We start from the raw sequence: 13,661 nt of genomic DNA, 5'->3' as shown, positions 1-13,661 counted from the left end.
TATAGATAAATAAAAACAAAAAAAGGAAAAAAGTTTATCTTTCTCTATTGATTGTGACTGATAATTTTGCTGGATGTAATAGTTTGGAGTGACATTTTTGGTCTCTTAGAGACTGTAGAGCATCTGTCTATGCCCTTCTGAATTTTAGAGTCTCCAATGAAAAGTCAGGTAATAGTCTAACAGGTCTACTTTTATATATGACTTGGTCTTTTTTCAATGCAGTTTTTAATATCCTTTCTTTGTTCTGAACAATTAGTGTTTTGATTATTATATGTCATAGGGAGCTTCTTTTCTGGTACTGTCTATTTGAAGTTCTGTATGCTTCTTTTACCTTTTCATTCTTTAGATGGGAAAATTTTTCTTCTACAATTTTGTTAAAAATATTTTTTGTTTCAACATGAGCTACTTCTCTTTCTTCTATACCTATTATTCATAGTTTTTGTGGTTTTATAGTCTCCCAGACTTTATGATGTTTTGTACCTGTTTTCTTTGACTGGACTACTCATTTCCTCTACCTTGGCTTCAAGGCCTGAATTCTATCTTTCATACCTGTTCATGAGGTTTACCTCTGAGATTTTGTTTGGCATCCTGAGCTTTTCATTCCCAGTTTTATTTTAGTTTGAGTTTCCTTTAAATGATTCTATTTCATTGTTAACTTCTACTTTTGTGTTTTGAATTGTTTTTATTTCATTCAACGCCTTGTGATTTTATGGTCTTCATTGATGGAGGAGGGTCATCTGTCTATGTGCTACTTTCATTGGTTAATAAAGAAACTGCCTTGGCCCTTTGATAGGACAGAAAATTAGGTAGGCAGAGTAAACAGAACAGAATGCTGGGAGAAAGAAGGCAGTGAGGCAGTCACCATGACTCTTCTCTCCGAGACAGACGCAGGTTAGGATCTTTCCCGGGAAGCCCCCACCTTGTGGTGCTACACAGATTATTAGAAATGGGTTGAATAAATATGTAAGAGTTAGCCAATAAGAGGCTACAGATAATGGGCCAGGCAGTGTTTGAAAGAATACAGTTTCCGTGTAATTATTTCGGGTAAAGCGGCCCGCTGTTCCTTTTACATTTCATTAAGACATTTATATATATTTTCTTTAAAGCCTTTGAACATATTCATAACTGATATTTTATAAAATAAGTCCATGTCTTATGACATAAAAGCATAAGTTCTCGTCGTAGGCTTCGACTAAACTGCTTTCCTCAGGGCCCTGACACAATACAGTTTCTGGCTGTTGGAGGAGGCATATTGCCTTGTGTTTTTGTGCTGGGATTTGGTATCTGGAGTTCAGATGTTTGAGGTATTTCATTGGTGTAGATATCTTGTTTTTGTAGATGTTCCATTTGGGGGGTGGGTTGCTGCTTCCCTGTCTGGGTCTTATCCAAGAGTGGTGAGTGTGCGTGGCAGAGGGCAGTTCTACAGGTCTGCAGGGACTCTCAATGGGATGGAGATGGGCTGGAGGGAAAGGCTGAGAGGGATGGTGGAGAAGAGTAGAGGGACGTGAGGACTGCACCAAGATGCAGAGACCCTGGAGTCTGGGGGTGAGCTGAGGGGAAGGGTCTCTGCAGGCAGGCCGCTGTGGGGCCAGGAACAAGTCTACAGAGACGGGCATGGAGGACAAAAAGGAGAGTGGAGCTTCTCCAAGTAGAGTCCAAGTCTTGCTGTGTCAAACTCTGATTTTGATAACTGCTCACAGATGATAACTGTTTGAATTATTTTCAGTATAAAATGTATGCCCATAAGAAAGTGGCTCCTTTACATGTGCTTTCTCAAATACTCTGAAAACCCTAGAAACAATTTGAACACCTTTTAATAAGGGAAACGCTAAATCATTTACGACATTTCACTATGCTGGCGTATTATACAAGTATTAATTGTATAAAACAAGGTAACTATTGGACTTTACAGAATAAAATCGACACTTATGCAAGACAATGCATGATTGCTGCAACTATACCGATGAAAGAAGAAGTGGAAGAATACGGCCTCAAAATGTGCAAAAAATAGGCCCACCCCAAACCAAGAGATACCCACGCTTCATATATGTGGAGAGTTTATGGGGAGGTACAAAAGTATTTTTAATGTGCGTAATTCTAAACGATAGAGATGAAGGATATGAGGCTGCTGTGACTCTTCACCCTGGAACTTTTCAGTTTGAATATCTTAGTAAAAATAAATGGCATGCAAAAGTTTTGCTCTCTAATGAATATATTAATTTATTTTTTTTATTTTTTTTATTTTTTATTTTTTGAAAGTAATTTTATTAAATTATAAAAAGTTTCCATTTACGCCCCTCCTCCCAACGCCCTCCCACTCCCCCCCTCCCTCTCCTCCTCCCTCTTTGTCCCCAAGGGCAGTCAGGGTCTCCTGCCCTGTGGGAAGTCCAAGTTCCTCCCCCCTCCCTCCAGGTCCAGGAAGGTGAGCATCCAAACAGACTGGATCCCAAAAATCCAGTATATGCAGAGGAAACCAGTCCCAGTGTCATTGTCAATGGCTTCTCAGAAAGACTGCAGGAAACTTGATTATATATGGGATCCCAGGTCCAAGGAGAGATCCCCAGATTGTTCTCTGGACAGAGGAGGGGGTGCCTGAACCGGCCTTGGCCCGTGACCATACTGATGAATATTTTGCTTATCACCATAGATCCTTCATCTGGCGTTGGATGGCGATACAGATGGAGGCCCGCGTTGGAGCACCGAACTGAGCCCCCCAAGATCCAAATGAGGAGCCCAAGGAGGAAGAAAATGACGAAGGACTGCGAGGGATACTATCACCCACTGATACAAGGGGTCGGATCTAATGAGAGTTTACCAAGGCCAGATGGACCGTGACTGAACGAGCATGTGATCCAACCAGATTCTCTGAATGTGGCTGAATATATTAATTTAAAGCATATATTTTAGATGTAAGAATAAATCATACAGTAATTTCCTTAGGGTGGTCACATTTAATTAAAAAATACGTGTTAGGTGCATTAAAAAAATCCAGTTATAATCTAATGCCTAAAACATAGATGCTATAGTCATATAGAATTTCTTTAAAGTATTACCTTACAAGAATTATGGTACATTATGTTCTTTTTTAAAATAAAATTTAATTTTATTATTTTTCTCCCTTTTCCATCACCCCCATACATTGTTAAAGGAATTTTAAAAATATACTGATTTGACAAAAAAAAAAAAGCTCTTTAAATTTTGTCTCCATGGTGGCTAATTCAAAAGATCCAGTATGTCCAAACTGCTAAGGCCAATAGCATTATTTCTTTTATTATTAATTAAAAATGTTTTTATTCTACTACATGTGTTGGATTTTTGGAAGCCGAGTCTGTTTGGATGCACACCTTCCTAGACCTGGATGGAGGGGGGAGGGCCTTGGACTTCCCACAGGGCAGGGCACCCTGACTTCTCTTAGGACTGAAGAGACAGGGGGAAGATGGAGGGAGGAGGTGGAAATTTTTAATAAACAAATTTTTAAAAAACCCAAAGATGTTTTATTTTACATGTATGGGTGTTTTGTCTGCAAGTGTGTCTGAACACCACTTGTATCCCTGGTGTTCAAGGAGGTCAGAAGAGGGTGGTGCATCCCCTGGAATGGAGCTACAGGTGTTTGTGAGCTACCAGGTGGATGCTGGACAAACCTGGGTCCTCTGGAAGAGCAGCCAGTGCTCTTACCCCCTGAGCCATCTCTCCAGCCCCTGCTTTCTTTTATTAATACAGTACGGTCACTTCCAACAACTGTGCTGTGTTGTAACTGGGAGAAATCAAGTTACAAATTCCTGTTAAGGAAGGCTTGTGTGTCAATTAATTTCTATCATCTTGACACAAATCTAGACACATCTAGGAGGGGAAATCTTGACGGAGGACTTGACTCCATCAGACTGGCCTGAAGCTGTGTTTGTGGGGGCATTTTCTTAATTTCTAATTGATGTAGAACATTTAGCCCACAGTGGACAAACCAGGGAAGACAGGAGGCAGAGCTCCTCCACATCTGCTTCAGTTTCTGCCTCCAGGTTTCTTGCCTTAAGTTCCTGCCCTAACTATGCTCACTGGTGGACAGCGAGCTGTAAAGAAAAACAAGCCCTTCCCTCCCTCAAAAAGCTGTTTTCTGGCCATGATGTTTGTCACAGAAGGAAAAACCAAAGTAGGACATGTACTGCAAAACAAAACAAAAAGCAAACAAACTTCAAAAATTATTGAATGTGGCTGACATATGTTATCGTGAAAATTCTAATTGTGTAGTTTAAAGATGCTGAGAGGTTATTTCACTGTCATAATCCAGCTCAAGGAATACAGCTAGCTGCATCATTAGTCGGTGTCTAAACCAGCACCCCCCAAAAGCACCAGTTCTGTTATCCTGGATTGGTTTGGTCTGATTTTGAATGCTACAGCTCTTGGTTCATGTGCATAGGTGTGCTCATTTCTACTGAGGCATGGGGCTCCTGATTCAAAGTTACATGTCTGTTCAGCACTCACAGGAAATACGAGCTGATTCTATAAACATCAGCACCAATTAAAATTTCTGCCATCAATACCATATCCTGAGGTATTTTATTCACTAGAAGATTTATTAATGTTTTATGACTGATACTTATATAAAATAATTACAGTTTCCTTATAATGTATTTTTGCATATGGTGAAAAGTTTCACTTTTTACAACCATATAACCCAATATCATTTATTGAAAACACTTATCAGAGTCAAGGGCCCATAAATGTATATTAATTTTTGAACTGTCTTTTGTGGTTCCTGGTCCCATTTTGTGTGTGAGTATGTGTGTTATATAGGTGTGGTATATTTGCATGAGGATGGTGTAGGAGGTCCTTTTGTCTTTGTGCTGCTTTCATTGGTTAATAAACTGTTTTGGGCCTGTTGATAGGGCAGAACTTAGGTAGGCAGGGAGATGGAACTGAATGATGGGAGAAAGAAGGGCAGACTAGAAAGATGCCATGGACCTGCCACTGGAGACAGACCTTGGGAATTTTACCTGGTAAGCCATTGCCATGTGGCAATACGCAGATTAATAGAAATGGGTTAAATTAAGTTGTAAGAATTAGCCAATAAGAAACTAGAGCTAATGGGCCAAGCAGTGATTTTAATTAATACAGTTTCTGTGTGGTTATTTTGGGGCTAGGCTAGCCAGGCAGCCGGGATGAACAAGCTGGACCTCCCTCCAACATGAGTATGTATGGGTACCTTTACACAAGTGCATGCCAGGAGGCTAAAGGGAACATGGGGTTCTTCTCAACCACGGGTCACTCTTTGCCTTGCTTCTTTGAGGGTGTCTTTGCTGAGCCTGGAGCTTGCATGTCTTAAACTCTGCTGGTGTCCAGCAAACCTCTGCAATCCTCCTGCCTCTAATACCTCCTCAGTGCTGGGGTTACAGGCATCTGACAGACAGATTTGCATGGTTATGTGGGTGCTGGGATCTGAACTCTGGTCCTCATGCTTGTGTGACAGCACACTACCTCCTCAGTGCTGGGGTTACAGGCATCTGACAGACAGATTTGTCTGGTTATGTGGGTACTGGGATCTGAACTCTGGTCCTCATGCTTGTGTGACAGCACTCTCAACCACTGAGTCATTCTTCTAGTCTCCACAAACCTCCATCCCCTTATGAATATTCTTAATTGCTTTATTTTATATTGAGCAAATTGCAGTTGATGAATGAGCTTCTTTTCTTCAATATTATTCTTGAATGTTTACATTTCCATATAAACTTAAAATTCACCTTGTTTCTCATATAAAGCTGCTGGGATGTTTATTTGGTTGTTGATATGTTTAGAACATTATGCTGGCTGAATCTAGAGAAGGATTTGTGTCTTTATCATATGATGTTTTTGAATGCATACATGCTTATTAAATTCCGCTGTGCTTTTGATGATCTTTTATGTCTTATTCACATCTTTTATTATTCTTTTTCCTAGACAATTGATGTTTTAAAAAACGATTCTATGCAGTATCTTTATTTCTCTAAGTAATGTTTACTGCTAAACACTCTTACTCATTCTAAAAGTCTATCTGAAAATTCTCTTAGATTTTCTTGGACCCAATCATCTCATCTACAAATGATGAGTTTTCTTTCTTACCTAATGATTCTCGTATGTTTTGAGTCTTTTCTTGTCTTATCTCACTGGTTAGGATATTGGTTACTAGAGAGGTTTTAACCACTTCATTAGCATTATATAATGTTTGTCAGAAGTTTTGTGGGCACTTCTTGTCAGACTGCTCTTTCTATTTCTAACTTCCTACAAGGTTCCTTCTTAAAAATCATTAAAGATGAATTTAATAAGAAGCGGCTTCTTTATTTGTTGATATGACCTTTAAAAGATGAGAGTGTGTAGTATATGTGTGGTGCCTACATGTGAGTGAGTATGTGGGTATACACCCCCATGTCCCTCTACAGAGGCCAGAGCAGGACCTCAGGAGCAGGACCTCCGGTGTCCTCCATAGCTCTCTGCCTTGTTGCCTTGACACAGAGCTCTCACTGAACTGCCAGTCCACTACTGTGGCTATGCTGGCCGGCCAGTAGGATCTTGGGCTTGCCTGTCTTCTCTCTGCTCCCAGGATTACAGGCATATTCAGTCATACTGGCTTTCACATAAGAATCTGAACACAGGCCCTCACGCTTGCAGAGCCATGCTCTCACTAAAGGAGTCGTCTCCCAGTTCCCCTTCATTTCTTTACTTTGTGATGCTGTAAATTCTTTAATTGATATGTGAAGCTAAATAAGACCTGATTCCCAGATTCATTTAGCAACTAATATATCCTTTCTTGGATGCAGGTACAAAAGACGCAGTACAAGGGACACAGGTGCAAACCATTTGAGTCATCTTTAGGTTTTCTTAACACACACACACATACACACCTGTGTGTGTGTGTGTGTCATGGGTGTACAGTCCCACTTTATTTAGATAGGATGAAACCACCTAGGGTGCTGCAGTGCATGTTTGTACTTAGCATGGACTAAGTAATTTCCATTAGCATTGTGGATACTCTTGGCTGAATTACTCATTATTAGGTATGCTGTACATATCAGACATTGCAGAACCCAATTATGTCATTTTCTTTTTCATCCCCTAATTGTTTCCATTACATTTTAGAAAATAGTCCAGGAAAATGAAGTATTACATTACGAATTCCTTTAATAAGAGCATTTAAAAATTAGTATTGATCAAGGTACCACATTTTTATGAGAGTATTCTAATTTGGATTTAGAAGTAGGCCTCATGCCAAGGTAGGAATGTGTCTGGCATTTCAAGGAACAATGGAAGGCTGGCAGAGCTAGGAGAGCAGAAAGGATGGGAAGCAGAAGACAGAGAATGGGGAGGGGCCAATCACAGACCAAAGCCATTTAAGAACCTTGGATATAATTTATTAAGGAGAGGATATTAAAGCATCTCCAGCACACAGATGAGAAACAGAGTAACAAAACTGAGACAGAGAACAAAGAGCATCTGAGGACAGAGCCTGGCATCCTGGCATTTGGCTTAGGGAGAAGATTGACAATGAAGAGAGTTGTCACTTGAGAGTGTCAGAGAAGTCAGGCAAGTATGAGGTCCGCTAGGTTCGGTTGGGTGGCTGGGTGGGACGTGTTTCAAGGACAATAGAGGATCAGGTATGAAACACTCGCTGTCAGAAGGACTGAGAACTGAGAACCACCTAGTTGATGATATTTCCCATATTTCTAATGGGAAGATTACAGGAGGTCATGTCAGGGCCAAAGTCTTGATGAAGAAGATGCTGTAGGAGTCATGCTTAAAGCAAAAGCATTCACTCCATCTTGTGTCCATGTCAGAAGCAAATCAAGTTGAAAACCCTCATGCCACCAGCAGCACACCTCCTGAGCACCATGGAGGCCATCTTACTCCTGACAAAGGTCTCTAATGAGGCAGCAGGTCTCCTTATTGTTTACTAATCTCTTGGTAGATTGCAAGAGAAAAAAAAATCCAGAAAGTTCTGAATAGAAATAAGAAAATCCATTAGGTTCTAGCTTTTTTCCTTTTTTTTTTTTTCTTTTTCTTATTTTTTTTTTTTTTTTGTAAGTTTAGCTGATGGCCAGTGAGAAAGGCCCGAGGCAAAGCCTACAGTGGCTAACATTCCCTCTACTAAGAAGAGAGTGACCCAGGGCCTTACAGTGGCTAACGTTCCCTCTACTAAGAAGAGAGTGACCCAGGGCCTTACAGTGGCTAACGTCCCCTCTACTAAGAAGAGAGTGACCCAGGGCCTTATAGTGGCTAACGTCCCCTCTACTAAGAAGAGAGTGACCCAGGGCCTTATAGTGGCTAACGTCCCCTCTACTAAGAAGAGAGTGACCCAGGGCCTTACAATTTCCCATGATGATCATTAAGGGTGACACATTTCGCAAACTTGAGTTATAAAAGTTTTTGCTTGAGTCATAAATTATATACAAAGTAGTTAAAATGTGATACTGAAAATGTTCACTTTGTAACAACCAGCTTGATATTTTTAATCTTAACAATGGTGAATTGGTAAGTGTAATTCTGCAAGAGTTTCAGAACACTTGCAGTCCATATGCTAATGAACATAACAGGAAGACCACTCAGAGCTCTTGTGTGTAATCGGATGCTTCCCTTATTGGAGTTTTGTGTAGCTCTGTCCCTGAAGCCTGAGGGGTGAAGGAAAGTGGGCCTCTTCCCCCTTTATGTCCCCCTCCCCATCCCAAGGTGAACTGCTAGCTGGGCAAAGAACAGGAGAAAGGAGCAAGAGAAAGAACACTCAACCATTAAATGACAAGCTCTCACCTAGACAAACCTTGTCTGCATTTGGTCAGCCGTTACACACTTTTCCATGCTCTATAACTAACCCAAATCACCTCGGGAGAAATAATTTAGATATCTGTTAAGGCCAAAGTCATATTCACCTCAACCCAACAACATACTGTGCCCCCATCTCTGACCACTCTAGGACAGACAAATTGGTTTAGTAACCTCTATGACCCTCAGTTTCCAAAGAATCTTCCAGCCATTGTGCTGTTATGAAGATCAAGTGAGATTTTAATTAGCAAAGGACACAAAGCCTTTTAAACTGTTGCTATTGCAGTTTAATAACAATAGGTTAGTTTCCTATTTCTAAAGCCTTTTCATGAGCCTAGAAAAGGAGGCAGAAGTTCCCACACAGTTTTGAACAAGTGTTATTAACAATGACCCCAGGTGGGACCATTACAGCCCTAACAGAGCTGGATGCAATTAAGGGCTAAGCACAAGCTTGGTGAAACTGCAAGTCTAGCCTTCTCCCTTGCGTTCATTCTCTGCCAAAACAGACAAGCATACATATTCATCCATGGGAGTTACATAAATTATCCCCATTTCCTTAAGCATATGAACATAGACAATTATATTTTCATTAAATCTGATGGGGAAAATGTAAATGTTTTAGAACTAAAGTTTCACATATGTTCAAATTATTTCATTTTTAAAACAGCCGTGAATTAGTATTTACCAAAATGGAAAACAAAACTAACGTGAGTCAAAAAAACAGGTGTTAGGGATCCAATCGATAGACAACATCACAGGTTTTGTTTATTATAGACTTCATGAAAACTTGTATTTCCGTAAACACAGAGCAATCTGTTTATCTTACACCCTGTTTTCTGCTGTGACACCCTGCTTTGAACCTAACAGGAACTACTGAGGACTGAAACACCAGTCAGCTTACTGGACAGCTTCCAAATCTGGCTCCTAGGGCACCCTCTTCAATACACCTGCACCTTTCTGACAACACGTCCCAGCCCTGGGGTTTTCATAGTCTGTCATTTAAAGGGGGGTAGTCCCGAGACCTAGGCACCTCCAGTCTCTTGTCTGTGGATCTAATCCTCTAGTATTGTTCTCTTGCCCATTTGCGATTGTCGTTTGTCTCCGGAATCGATGTGTTCTGCTGGGCAGGGGCTTTAACCTGTGAGGTCCCTTGACCGGGCTCATGGTCAAGAAGCATTAGTTCATGAAATGAATGAGCATTTTCTTTGCAGTATCCTTCTTTATAATGGTCAAAATTCTCCCTCCAATCCAATCTACATTCAGCTGAATGGTGTTTTAACATAATTGGCTTAATAAATGTCTTGGGTTTTATCTTACTTAGGTACACAACTTTATTTAGTTTCTTGGGAACAACCTAGAACTATTTGCTGCAATAGCCTCCCACACTGATCTTCCATGAAAGAACAATGGTTCCTGTGCATGAGTCCTGCCAAGTAGTGGAATCCACTATCATTTACTGTTTCGTCTTTGTTAGTGATATATTTTTATACATTGTTTAAATTGACATTATAGCATGCAACAGATATACGTGTGAACTGGCTAATAAAACAATTAGCATGCTACAATCCAGCTCCTCACACTGCTCTTTCTAACCTATCTTTGGCCAACATCTTCCCATCCCTACACTCCAGTTCAGTGTCTTAGAGTGTGATGACTTTGGATTCCACATATCAGCCAGAACATGTGGTGTTTCTCTTTCTCTGCTTGGCTTACTTTATTTAACATCATGTGCTCGAGGTTCAGATTGTTGTAAATGTTAGGATTCTTTTTCTTGAAGGCTGAATAGTATTCCACTGGGTTTATGTCATGAAATTTCCTTATCAGTTCATCAGTCTTTGAGCACTGAGACTGCTTGTGTGCCTTGGTTATTATGAGTAACACTGAAATCAGTACACAATGACAGCACACCACTCATGTCCTTGGTCTGTATACCCAGAGCAGTGGGAGTTCTAGATTTGGTTTTTTCTGGAGCCTCTGCACCGCCTTCCAGAATGATCATGCTGATGTGAATTCCAATGAGTGTGCCAGGGTTCTCATTCCTCCACCTCTTCACTTACTACCCTTCATCCTTGGGTATCAGCCATCCTAGCCGGAGCGAGGTAACACCTCAAAGTAGCTTCACTCTGCGTTCCCCGGTGGTTAAGGATGGTGAACACTTCCACACATACTTGTTGATCACCCGTGGCTTCTTTTGAGATCGGTCTATTCAAACTCATTATCTGTTGAAAGTAGGTTCCTTGTGGTTCTGCTACTGAGTTGCTCCGTGTGCATTTGGAACAATATCTAATTCCAAACACAGCCTCCAGTCCTCAGGCTGTTTTTCCCCACTGTGGGTCACTCTCTTGGCTATGTGGAAGCGACTTGCTTTGCTGTGATCCCATTTATTTATTTTTGTTTTTGTTTCCTGTGTTTGGGAGTCACACGAAAACACACATTTCCCCAGTTCTGTTTAGGAGTGCTTCCTAGATCTGTCCTTCTAACGGTTTTATACTTCCAGGTCATGGGGATAGGTCTTTCTTATTTTTTGATTTATTTTGATTTGTGAGGTGAAAATCTAATTTCACATTCCTGAAGATGGAGTATCTAGTTACCCCCAGCACTCTGTGAGTTGTTACTGTTTAAATTACTGTACTATGTATATGGGTGTTTGCCTGTTTGCCTGTAAGCATGGCTGTGCACCACACACATGCTTGGTCCCCTGGAGGCCAGAAATGGGTGTCAGAGCTCCTGGAGCTGGAGCTATGGTCAGTTGGGAGTCACCATGGAAGAGCAGCCAGTGTTGTTAACCTGGATCCATCTCCCCAACCCCACTCGATCAGCTTTTAAAGGGTATTCTTCACTGATTTTTCTTTCTGGGGGGAAATTGCATTAACTTTGTCTCTACTCACATTTTTCCCAGGAAGTGCCTCACATAGCCCATAGTCACTGGTCCTTACCTGTTTATCAGAATTACCATTTTCTCTGATTTTGAGTTAATGTTTAGTTCTTTTTAACACTCTTGATCATTGCATCCTATGTGTGTTTGTGCATGTGCTTTTATTCTCACAGAAACCAACTTTGATTTACAGATACAATGATCTTAAAATCTAAACATTTACTATAAATTATCTTGGGTAGGCTTCTGAGACTTCCCTGCTCTGGAGTCTGTTGACTAATGATCATTCGGTGATGCATCTTTTTGAGGAAGTTTGCTCTGGTGCTTAAATCCCTTTCCATGACACCTTCATCTTGTGACATCTCAAAAGAATGCTTCCTTCCTTAATCCCTGCTTCTGCCATTTTCTTAACTCTTGAGTTCACCTAAATGTGCACCTTGAGGGAGAATTTCTTGAGAGTTCTACCAAGTAATTATGTGATGGAGTTGGTCGTCGACTTTAATGCAAAAAATTACTATCATTATTACCCATTGGCTTCATATACAATATAAGGACTTTTTAAAAACAGGGTCTCACTTTATACCCCAGATTATCCTTAACATGCTATCCTCCTGCCTCAACCTCCATACATGCTTGCATTACAGGCCTGAGCCCCCATCCCTGGCCAACAGCACTTGTCATGTTTCAGGAGAAGATTTGATTACAGACTTCCTTACCAATAATACAGACTTTTCTCCCAGCTCTCAGTTCCCTCTGGTAGAGGCATCCACGCTGAAACATCACTGTGTGACACTTTGTATCTCCACAATTCCAAAGATGCTCTGTCATGAGTACTAACATTAATGAGTAACAGAGACTCCTCTCTGTTCCAGACTACACACTCTAGTGGAGAATTAAATGGTTTTGGATATCTACTATCAACAGAGAGCTGCCATTTTTGTTGTTGTTTTTGCTTTATTTGGTCACGTTAAAGATGCTTATTTTGTTCATAAAAGAAAAAAATCTTTTCTTCCTTGGTTGCTAGAATTCTGGGATGTAGCGCGAGTGCACAATGTGCACGGTGCTGAAGTGTCACTGGAGTCATGGGTGATGGGCAACTCATCTGTAAAGGACCCTGTGAAGCTTTGTACTTCCTCTTCTGTGATGTCAGGTTACTCTGTGCTTGCAGACACTGCGATTAGCATCTACAGCACTCTCAAATCAGGTTCTTCTTCGTATACCCACCACAGTGGGGTAGCTATGGTGCATCTGCTTATTGTAGGCAGATGTACTCATGCTTACAACAGGAGTTATTACTCACAGCATTTATCATGTAGTCTGAGAGACAGATGTTCAAAACTTGGGCTGAGTGATGGGAGAGCAGAATAAAGGGAAGATGAAAGGAAGTAAAGGGAGGGGGTTGTAGCATTGTCCCCACAAGGAAGTCATCGTAGCAGGAGGGTATGTATTGTGTTTCTGGCAATGTCCAACTAAACAAGAGTCAAGTAAGAGTAGGATTGAACCTAGAGCCTTCTATATGCTAAGTGCCCCACCACTGAGCTACACCAGAGGCCTCAGGTTTTATATACCACGAGAATATATATGGAAGCAAACATATAGCCGTTTCTCAGTAAAGTTTAACTGAGTATTTACACACTGCGCTTTGGAATCCCACTTTGGGTGTGACTGAATTTACCAATAACAAAAGAATTAAGGGCAGGATTTGTTGCTATGGGATGAAGAGCGGACGGAAGTGGCAGGGCACAGGGTCTTCCTTTGTGTCCCTCATTTCCCCCTACACTCTAGACACAGGAACACATGATCACCAACTTAGTACAGGAAGCAGCTTTCAGCCTCACTGAGAACATGGCTGCAATCATTCTCTAGTTAGATCCAAATGACTGAGTTGCCAGGTGAACTGTGTTGGTGGCAAACTCATTTTTTCCTCACCTCCAGCACCCTCTTTCCCAGAGATCAAACAATTTTCCTGGGTAATGAACTGTGGCTGCTATCAAGTGGCCTGGAAATT

Source organism: Myodes glareolus, chromosome 14 (assembly GCF_982192425.1).
Source record: "Myodes glareolus chromosome 14, mMyoGla1.1, whole genome shotgun sequence".
Classification (NCBI taxonomy): domain Eukaryota; kingdom Metazoa; phylum Chordata; class Mammalia; order Rodentia; family Cricetidae; genus Myodes; species Myodes glareolus.
Note: the sequence above shows the minus strand (reverse complement) of the source record.